The sequence below is a fragment of the Setaria italica genome, chromosome VIII (genome assembly GCF_000263155.2).
Source record: "Setaria italica strain Yugu1 chromosome VIII, Setaria_italica_v2.0, whole genome shotgun sequence".
Classification (NCBI taxonomy): Eukaryota; Viridiplantae; Streptophyta; class Magnoliopsida; order Poales; family Poaceae; genus Setaria; species Setaria italica.
In genome coordinates, this window is record NC_028457.1 from 28,210,029 (window position 1) to 28,221,397 (window position 11,369).

Below are 11,369 nucleotides of genomic sequence, written 5' to 3' on the forward strand. Positions count from 1 at the left end.
GAGGTTTGAATTTTGGTTGATTAAACTTATCTCTGTGTCATGTGAGTACATGAATTGAATGGAAAGCGTTGAACTTAGTAATTTCTTGACCCCTATAGTCGTGCCAATGATACTATCTACTCACATTTTTTTTGCATTACTGAATTTGCTGTTGAATTCAGCTACATTTATCTATATGTCAACCTATATCTCTCGTGTTCAATCTTATGTCGCAAGCTTAATAGGTACATCTTTTGCCATTGCGCACTTGCGCTCTGCATACTTAAACGTCAAATTGGGTTTTCATCATCAATTTCTTTTCATATATGCACATAGGCTGGCTCACTATGCAACAGTCAACATAAGCAACAATGTCTTTCTGGGCGTGTTTACTTATTCACCCTTCTATTTCGGTTCAAATATGCTGGAACTGAGAAATGACTTCCTATATATTTCTCTACCATTTCTTGTGCTCTGCTCTCAGGCCTACTGACGCAAGGTGCCAGAAGTTCGAAAAGGACTGTATCTCTGACCCGCAACAGCTGGATGAATCAAATGCGAGATGTGAGGCCCTCGAGAAGGAGTGCGACCTGCTGAGGGACAAGAACTCGTCCCTGCAGCAGGAGCTCTCCGAGTCCATGCGCGAGGCTGACCGTCTTGTCGCCGAGAAGCAGGTTGAGTTGGAGGACTCAAAGGCTAGGTGCGCTTTGCTTGAGAGGGAGCTCTCCAAGTCTAGGCAGGATGCCGAGCGCCTCGCCACCGAGAAGCAGGAGTTAGCCGGGGAGCTGGGCGTGGAGAGGCAGAAGATGGAGGAGCTGAAGCAGGACATCCGGGTGATCAGCCGTGCCTTCTCACAGCGGGAAGGGCAGCTCACTTCGCTGTACACCAAGTCCAAGGCGATCCTGGAAAACTGCAAGGCCTCGCACGTCGCTACCCTTCCTTGATGGCTGAGTTGAGACGCGTGCACACTGCTGGGTAAGAAATGTCTCTGCACAGACTGCATCTATGCGCTGGCTATATAGGTGTGCTGGATCTCTTGTGTGTGAAAAGTTTCAGTGGGATACGGGTAAGAAGTGTGTGCAAGCGATATGGAAGTTGCGCTGAAGGAAACATCGGCTGCCTCTGCTACTAGTCTTCTGTTAGCGTCAAATGTATTTGACCCGTGAACGTGGTGTGTTTGTTAAGTAATGTTTATAAACCAGTCAGATTGCCATGAGTGTACAAACATTCGCAAAAATCCCTGCTCTAAGTGCACTGTCTGGAAAGAGAAAAGGTCATCTGTTGCTGTGACCACTATTCCGTACTCAATGCTTTGGGTACGGAATACAAAAAAAAATGTTGCTTTCGCCATTATTCTTAGTTTATACACAATGACCTTTTTGAAATGCACTATACATAATTGAGTATTCAGGCCAACAGCCACTGACACAACATATGGGACGACCTTTTCTCTATCTCAACACTGTCCAAGATAATAAAAAAAGAATGGAGTGTTAAGCTTGCCATAAAAATGTCACGGTGGCTGAATCGACACATTTATTGAGATATTTCCCCGTATGGAAATATGTGATCATTCCAACTGTTACCCAATTTCCTGTGTTTCCACGGAGACACACATGAAGGATGAGGGCCCTATGTGAAACGACCATAGTAGGAGCAGCTATATTCGGTTGGGGAGGCGGCGAATCCACCCTAGCGTTACCCAATGGGCCGCCATAGTCGCCGACTTGCCACTAGTTCAGACTGGAACATAGAGAGGAGAAAAAACTAAGGAAAGGGAGATAAGTTAGTGATTTGCCTTGCCGCCGCCGTCATCGTTGCTGCTGGGCTTCCATGTAGCCCTCTTGGGATGTGGTGAGGCGAAAGATGTGGTTTTGTGTAGTGCAGCGGTAGGGGTTAGGGGTGTCACCGGTGTCGCCCCTTTGGAAGTGACACTAAGGTTAGGTTCTTCTCCTCAAATGATGGTTTCCTATGGAGCTGTCTGACTTTGCATAAAATTAGTAGGGTAACTGATACTTAATGTATTGAGTTCCATACACCGACCAACTCAACTCCTAAAGAGTGGAAAATTCACACTACATAAAGTTAGGGCACATCTAAATTAATTTGATACAGATTTAACTAGTGTTGTTTCTTGGAGACTTTCTATTTAAGTATCCTAATTTAGGACGCCACATGGCCCCTTCACAAGAGAGCATTTATTTTTTCTTCCTGTTTTACTCACTCTAAAGCAGTAAGAATTTCTTTTCAAGATTAAGATATGAAAAGAGGTTAAGAGAAATTTACACGAGATCAAAGAAGATTTTTTTTGTTAGCTTGCACTGAATAGAATCATGAACCATTAGTGACCCAATCGAGAGAAGAAGCAATTTGATGGATTAATTGTAGACAAGTAAAATGATCATATTGCACTACTTGAATTAGATTGCATCTAATAAACACAATGTTCTAAACGAGACACAAAAATTTAGAAACCATTTTATCATGAGAACAGAAGCATATAAAGTAAACATAACCAAATCATATAGCATTCTCAAATGATTATGTTCAAACAAAAACCGTATACACGCCGGCCGAACATGCATACATATTCACAACATATACAAGACATCAATATATAAGCAAAAAATTCAACTAAAATAAGGTAGAATTTTATCATGAGCAATTGACAATACATGTAAATATATCGATGCAATAAATTACAAATAAGTGGTGCAGCTACAAACTAAACAAAGGCAACCAAGGGGACTGATGGCAAGCTGCCAAAGCTTGCAGACACACTCCCTCTCACGTATAAATACAGACATGCATGTATATGCACATTGCACAACCACGAATCAATGTATGTGGGCCAATCAGTTGCGTCTCTGTTAATTGCCGGGACCCGCACCGCTAAGGGAGCCAGTGACGCCACCAACGTTGTTGGCGACGCCACCCGTCCCACCACCAGCGTAGCTGCCGGGACCCGCACCGCCAAGGGAGCCAGTGACGCCACCAACGCTGTTGGTGCCGCCACCCGTCCCACCAACAGCGTTGCTGCCGGGACCTGCACCGCCAAGGGAGCCAGTGACGCCACCAACGCTGTTGGCGATGCCACCCGTCCCACCAACAGCGTTGCTGCCGGGACCCGCACCGCCAAGGGAGCCAGTGACACCACCAGCGCTCCCACCAACAGCGTTGCTGCCGGGACCCGCACCGCCAAGGGAGCCAGTGACGCCACCAACGTTGTTGGCGACGCCACCCGTCCCACCAACAGCGTTGCTACCGGGACCCGCACCGCCAAGGGAGCCAGTGACACCACCAACGCTCCCACCAACAGCGTTGCTGCCGGGACCCGCACTGCCAAGGGAGCCAGTGGCGCCACCAACGCTCCCACCACCAACGTTGCTGCCGGGACTCGCACCGCCAAGGGAGCCAGTGGCGCCACCAACGCTCCCACCACCAACGTTGCTGCCGGGACTCGCACCGCCAAGGGAGCCAGTGGCGCCACCAACGCTCCCACCACCAACGTTGCTGCCGGGACCCGCACCGCCAAGGGAGCCAGTGCCGCCACCAACGCTCCCACCACCAACGTTGCTGCCGGGACCCGTACCGCCAAGGGAGCCAGTGCCGCCACCAACGCTCCCACCAACAACGTTGCTGCCGGGACCCGCACCGCCAAGGGAGCCAGTGGCGCCACCAACGCTCCCACCACCAACGTTGCTGCCGGGACCCGCACCGCCAAGGGAGCCAGTGGCGCCACCAACGCTCCCACCACCAACGTTGCTGCCGGGACCCGCACCGCCAAGGGAGCCAGTGGCGCCACCAATGCTCCCACCAACAACGTTGTTGCCGGGACCCGCCTTGCCAAGGGAGCCAGTGACGCCACCAACGCTCCCACCAACAACGTTGTTGCCGGGATCCGCCTTGCCAAGGGAGCCAGTGACGCCACCAACGCTCCCACCAACAACGTTGTTGCCGGGACCCGCCTTGCCAAGGGAGCCAGTGACGCCACCAACGCTCCCACCAACAACGTTGTTGCCGGGACCCGCCTTGCCAAGGGAGCCAGTGACGCCACCAACGCTCCCACCAACAACGTTGTTGCCGGGATCCGCCTTGCCAAGGGAGCCAGTGACGCCACCAACGCTCCCACCAACAACGTTATTGCCGGGATCCGCCTTGCCAAGGGAGCCAGTGACGCCACCAACGCTGCCGCCAGGGCCCTTGGTGACGTCAGTGGCCCCACCAGCAGCTCCAGAGGTGGTGAGAACCCTACGGGCCGCCACCACAGGAGGCACGACGGAGCACAGCTGCACGGCGGTGGCGACCAGGATGAGGAGCAAGACGGTGTTCCTGGCCATGACTGCCATCAATGAACTTGTGGAGCTATACGTGGTGTGCCACAAGAAAGCTAATCAGAGATCAGCGTGCTTAATTTTGTGGTGCTGCAGTTGATGGTTCTTGAAGTGGCGTCCATGGCTGCAATATATAGGGAAGCACTGGGGTTGGAGCTGACATTGAAAATGACCATCAGGTTCGCGTGGATGCATTGTTAAGTTACAGCTCGTCGCTTGACAGGCTTGCAATCTGGATGCATATCGTGGATTACTAATTTGTTACAGGCCTAGTCAACTGGACAGCCTGCACGGTTGCGTTGCATTGGTTAATTATAGCTAGGCTAGGCACGCACGTTCCCTGATCTTATGAACTTGATGTGCAGGTGTAGTCAGTCATGTTGAAGGTGCTAAAGTGTTTGTGCACTACGAAACCTCAAATTTGCCGAGTGTTTTCTTTGCTGAGTATTTTTTTTCGGACACTCAGCAAACAAGCTCTTTACCTAGTACCGAGCTAAAAACACTCGACAAAGAAAAAATACTCGGCAAACAAGGGACTTTGCCGAGTGTCAAAAAAAACACTGCCTCGTTATGCAACCTTTCGTACCCAAATTTCATTATTCATTTTCCATGTTTGATAATTATATGTCTTTCATTTTAGTTGCAGTAGTTTTTGATATATTAGTCTTATCTATTTTCTATAATTTCATAGGTAAGATATTGTATAGAACTTCTTTGTGGAACCATGATGAACAAAGCCAAGTTGGAGATGACCGGAAATAGGATTAGAACCTTAATATGCTGTCTAAAGTTTAGATCAATTATTAATGTATCTTAACAACTTCAAATGAAAAAACTCAAAACTACAAAGTTGTAGATCTCGTTGAGAGCTACAAGTTTCATATAAAAATCATCTTCATTCGAGTTTGTATGAAAAATATATGATTTTTCACGCCGGTGGGAGTGGCGTGACAAGCTTTCCACGTGAAATATGCAGCAGACCCCTTCAGTGAGTTCCGATGTGGTATCTTATCATGCCACTGCATGTGGTGCGATAGAATGCTCTTGTCACGTCATGCGGACTGGCGCGACCAAAAGGATCAAATTTGCAAATATTTGTTTGGGTGGGTTGTTTTTAAAATATTAGTTAAAAAATGTTAAAAATAAAAAAAATTCTTGAATGACAGGCTTGCAATCTGAGGATACCTAGTAGTTCGTTGCAGATCGGCTTTTTAGTCTACTCGATCGACAGCCTAGGTGCGTCGGTTAGCTAGCAATGTATTCTTTTTTGTCCCTTATGAATGTGCTGTGCAGGTGCTATATGTTGAAGATGGTCAGGTATGTGCAATATAATTAGACACTCGAGCACCATGCTGATCTCAAGATCGAGTATACGCATATAGTGCATGGGGATAATTAAGGCCAATCATTAACATAGATGGTTTTGATTCCAAATCTTTTGGAGATCGGAGCAGCTGGCATTATTGCCGGTTTCCATGGTTCGGGCGAAGATGGTCATGTACCATACCATCTGCCTGGTGAATTAATGGATGCTAGATGCATACTATACGGTACGGTGCACGTAGGGAGGATGCAATGTAAGTGCTATTCTACTGGGACTGTCACCTGGTTCCTTTCCCTGCTCCATATATTTCTGAGTCTTTAGCGAAAGAAGATTCAGAAGCTATTGTTCAGCACTCGTCCACAGCCCGGGACGCCATCAGTCTCCCTCACAGCTTGGCCTTCTTGTCACCTCCTCCAAGTGCCAACTATGTCGTCCAACTTTTTTGTTTTTTGAACTTTTTTTGAAAGATTCTCACAAATAAGCTCCTGGTGAAAATATTTCAAAATTTGGACCCTTAGCCAAGCGTTCACGTCTCGACGCTAGAGGTTCTGACGCCTAGTTTGTTGCGCAGCTGGTGAGGTGGACGCCGACATGGCGGGGGCTTGGCGCTAGGGTGGATGGCGCCAAGCTTGGCACTGTAGATCTTGGCGCTAAGCTTGGCGCCATCCTCGCTGGCGCCAAGCTAGGTTACACAGCGCCAAGCTAAATTTTGTTTCTCTCTTTCCCCTTCTGTCATTAGCGATTTTCCTGTCTGGCCACCTCTCCTACACGCCCGCCGTTGCCCGCCGCTCGTCCCCGACCATCCGCCGCTCCTCCACGCGGCCGCTGCGGCCGCCCGTCGTTCCTCCGCGCGCCCGCCCGCCGCTCCTCCACGCGGCCGCCGCGCCGGTCCGCCACCCCGCCGTGCTCGCCCGCCACTGCTCCACCGGCCGCCGCGTCGGCCCGCTGCCTGTGGCTGCTTCCTCCTCTTGCAAGGTAATAGATATAGTTAGATACAATTTAGCTAGATAGATAGATAAATAGAATTTAGATAGATAGGTATAATAGTTTGATAGAATAGTTAGATAGAATTTTCTTCATATGTAATTTTCTTTACAAAGTTAGCATGGTAGTTAGTTAAATAGTATATACTTAGTTACATAGTTAGTTAGTAGTACTTAGTAGTTATTAGTTATTAGTGAATTGATAGTACTTGTATTAGTTATGGTTCGGGCGAAGATGGTGAATTAATGGATGCTAGATGCATACTATACGGTACGGTGCACGTAGGGAGGATGCAATGTAAGTGCTATTCTACTGGGACTGTCACCTGGTTCCTTTCCCTGCTCCATATATTTCTGAGCCTTTAGCGAAAGAAGATTCAGAAGCTATTGTTCAGCACTGGTTCCTTTCCCTGCTCCATATATTTCTGCTCCATATCTCAGTTTGGACCTGCTTAACTGTGCATGCCGCACACGCCGTGAATGGGGATGGGAGCGTGCCTTCACCGAGCACGAGGCCCGCCCGTGCTTCCGGTGGAGAGATGAGCTCCGTGCACGTATCCATGGCGAGCGGGTCGGTGTCATCCCTCCTGTCGTCGGTGGGCAAGCTGCTCGATTTCCTCCGGGCCCCTCCGGCGGCGGCGGCCTCGTGCCCTCCGGTCCCTCCCCCGCGCGGCGGGCGGCCCGCCGCCACCGCCGCGGATCTTCAGTGGCTGGGGCAGCTGCGGCGGCGGATCCAGGCCGCGCTCGACGACGCCGGGTAACGGGAGGTCCGGGAGAGCTCCGGTAAGGCGTGGGTCGAGGAGCTCAGGGAGCTGACCCGCGAAGCGGAGGACGTCCTCGACGCCTACCGCTACGAGCTGCTGCGGCACCGGGTCCTAGAACGCCAAGCAGCCGCTGCCGCCTCTTTTGTCTCCCGCAAGCGCGAGCGCGACGATGGGGAGGAAGATGGTAGCTTCAGTGAGGTGACAAACGCAGTTCCTTGCTGCATTTCCTGCCAAATTACTTTTCTCCTTTGCCTGCCGGAAAATCGGGAACTGATCATTACAGTTCATTTGCAGAGAATCAAGGAGATAACGCGTGGGTTCGAGATCTCCACAGATCGAGCCGGCCTGCAGCTCAGGCCTGAGGAGGATGGTGTTACCAGTGAGGTGATACAATAGAGTTTCTCGCTGCATTTCCTCCCAGCTACTTGCCTGCTGGAAAATAACCTTAAAGCCAATTTGCAGAAAATGCAGGAGACCGCATGGTGGACTGATGAAATCTCCACAGATCGAGCCATCCCGCTGCTCAGGCCAGACGATGAGGATGGTGGCATCAGAGGGGTGATTCAGCATCTTACTGCATTTCCTCCCATTTGCTGCTATTGCTTGCTGGAAAATAACCTTAAGTTAATTTGCAGAGAATTGAGGAGCTTACGTGTCCTTTGAGGAAATATCCGGAGATCGAGCTGCCCCACATCTCAGATCAGAGGTTGGAGAAAGGATTTCAGGGATGGACTCCCAGTGTAGAATGACTGGCCACCTTCTGAATGAATCCCTTGTTTTTGGTAGTAGCGAGGAGAAAGAGCAAATCGTAAAATCCTTGTTGTCCTACAGCCAGGGCACCAGAATTCAGGTTCTGCCAGTTGTTGGAATGGGGGGTATTGGCAAGACCACTACGGCACAGATGGTCTATAATGATGATCGGGTCCAAAAACGTTTTGATCTCCTTGGTTGGGTTCATGTCTCGGAAATGTTTGATCTGTGCAGGCTAACAATTGCGATTACCGAATCCTTGACCAGGAAACCATGTAGATTCAAGGAGTTAAGTTATGTTAAGTTCATGATATTCTGAAGGAAAAGGTAAAGGAGAAAGATGTGTTCCTGGTGCTGGATGATCTATGGAATGAACAGCAAAGTTGCTGGTTAGATTTGCTTCGTTTACTGAATGATACTCAAAGTGTGACAATCCTGGTGACTACTAGGAGTGAAGTTGTCGCATGCGACGTTCAATCTGTCAAACCCCTTGTCCTTGGCACATTATCTGAAGGTCATTGCTGGCTGTTGTTTCAACATTACGCTTTTGGTGACCAAACTGTCAATGAAGAATCCAGTTTGGTTCAGGTTGGTAGAAAAATTATGAAAAAATGTGGTGGCTTACCATTGGCAGTTAAGTCGATAGGTTGCCTCTTACAGTCCAAGATGGATATGCAGACCTGGATTGAAGTATCAGAAAGTGAATTTTGGGAATAGTCGGATGATAATGAAGAGATCTTCTCTGCTCTCAGATTGAGCTTTCATCGACTACCATCAAGGCTGAAACCTTGTTTCTTGCTGTGTGCTTTATATCCCAAAGGTCAGCTGTTTACAAAGGATGGCATGGTTCACTTGTGGATTATATTGCTCATGGCTACATCCAACCTCCAAGATGCAAAACACCAGAGAAAGTCGCTAGTGAGTACTTTGATGAATTGAATAAAAGGTCATTGATTGAAGCAGATTTGGTCCTCCAGAACTTTGTTGAGCCAGACATGAGATCATTGGATGAACCTTCTCATGAAAAAAAACTAAGGCTTCTTCGGACCAGTCAGTTTTGTCACCTCAACGATTTAGGTTGCATGATTTGACTTGGGACCTTGTAAAATCTCTTTCCAGCGACTTGCTTTCTGTAACATCTGTTGATGATGGTAGTCTTAACATGGGAAATAAAATTTGGCATTTATTTCTTCAGTTACATATGGTCAAATCCTTGCCCACTTCTTACTCTAAGTTCATTGACAAACATAGAAAAGGTTATCCTACCATAGGATTTAATCCATTGGGGTCATCGGGGCAGTCAGATCAAAGGTTTGCATTAACCCCTAGGAAATTATTTTTGCAACTGCAACAGCAGGAAGAACAACAACTACAACAAGAACAACAACAACTACCACGGAGACTTTTAGTTCAAGGCGGTCTAATTGACAAGTTGCACAAAGTGAGTTCTTTACGATCCTTGGTGTTAAAACATTGGATGGGTTATAATATTGGCATATACAAGTTCACATACCTGAGGGCTCCTGTACTAGATTCATGTAAAGATAGTGGCTGCATGTCCGGAATATGAAGCACTTGCAGTTTCTCCATGTTACTAATTGTGACTCAATGATTGGGGAGTGTAAGATTGTGTATAATGTGTGGGATGTATTGCTTGAGCCCCATGAGCTGATTATATAAGAGTACATGGCTTGGAGGGCAAGTAGCCTCTTCTAGAGACAAGGAAGGTTATCCCAGGATTACGATCAATTCTAAACTAACCATATCCGGTGTTGCCTAGTATACTCTAACATCCCCCAGTCATAGCGGGAGCACACTAACGATAAGACTGGAGAATAAGTCGAAGAGCTGACATCCCCCTGCAGTCGCAACCGTCGATGCACAGCAGATGTTGTGGCTGGAATGGGAGCCGGCGAGGCTTGTCAAGCAGATGATAGCCCCTTAGTGTCGAAGTAGCCGAGGTCCAGGTGGACATGGTCGAAGCTGTGGAGGAGGACGCGGGTCCAAAGCGTCAGCGAAGGCTCCTGGATACACAAAATCTGCAGCTTCTTGCCGACAGGTTCAGCAAGACGATGAGACGACTGCGATGGTAGATGGTGCAGCTAAAGAGTGCAAATGCATCTTCCTTCAACAACATCGGCAGCGGTGTCTGCGAGCGTGCGGCAATAGGCACGGACTTGGACCGAGAGCCAGCGTGATGAGGACCAACAACATGGGTGGTGCCACCGCCTGAAAAGGCGACGACACCGGTGATGATGGCTTGACCACGAGCGTTGCCACTGCAGCCTGGGAGGGCGCAACGAGAGCGCAATGACAACCTCATCCTCGGAAGTGTCGACGATGGAGCGGCGACGAACGGTGGGGTGACGCAAAACTGATCTCTAACCAGGAAAAAAAACAGCAGCAGCAGGATGAAAATCTATGTAGAACTCCATGTGCTCATAGCAGATTTCCTCCACCCACTATGGGTGCACGTAGCCTGCCTGATCTCCACGATTCCACATCTCGTCCTTTACCCATGCCAGGGTCAAAGCACGGGAGAGAACAGAGAGGAAAGGAGAGGAGACTGGGAGCCGAGGCCGTCCAGGTCCCACCGATCCCCATGGCTGTGTGACCCTAATGAAGCCCCTCGGCCGGGCAGCCATGGCTGCACTGCAGAGCGGACCGGTGGCTTGATCCCATTGGCGAGGCAGCCCCCAACAGCGCGGCGCGACCCCACGTCCCCAATGGCGAGGCCAGCGCCCCCTCGTGCCTCCCTTGCAGCCGCGTGCACGCGCTCAAAGCAGCGATTGCAGCAGCGCTGAGGGAGAGAGGGGAGGCGCATGGTCAGATGCACGGGAGTGGGCAACGGGAACAGTGCCGCCCGCGGTGGATCCTGGCGGCGGTGACAGGAGGTGGCGCGAGGGCAGCGGAAGTCGGAGGCCTATGTAAGATTCTGTATAATCCATGAGATGTATTGCTGGAGTCTCATGAGCTGATTATACAGGAGTACATGGTGTGGAGGGCAAATAGCCTTTCCTAAAGATGTTATCTCGGGATTACAATCAATCCTAAAGTAACCATATTCAGAGTTGTGTAATGTACTTTAACAGGAGGACGCAAAGTATTTGTTGGCGGAATCAATATGTTGTCTTTACAGCCTAGAGAAATTGATCATATCCACTACTTGGCAGAAGTTTTCCTTTAAATATTGCAATCTTATGAGTCTCAGATACCTCCATCTCTCGATCATGTA

At 49.2% G+C, this 11,369-nt stretch overlaps 1 long non-coding RNA gene across 1 annotated transcript; it reads left to right on the forward strand.

Annotated features, from left to right (window-relative positions):
* Positions 1 to 7,035: 7,035 nt before the first annotated feature.
* Positions 7,036 to 9,324, forward strand: LOC111258273. The gene is made up of 4 exons (XR_002678934.1): positions 7,036 to 7,582; positions 7,679 to 7,768; positions 7,847 to 7,942; positions 8,020 to 9,324. It is a non-coding gene; the product is annotated as an uncharacterized LOC111258273 (long non-coding RNA).
* The last annotated feature ends 2,045 nt before the right edge of the window (positions 9,325 to 11,369 follow it).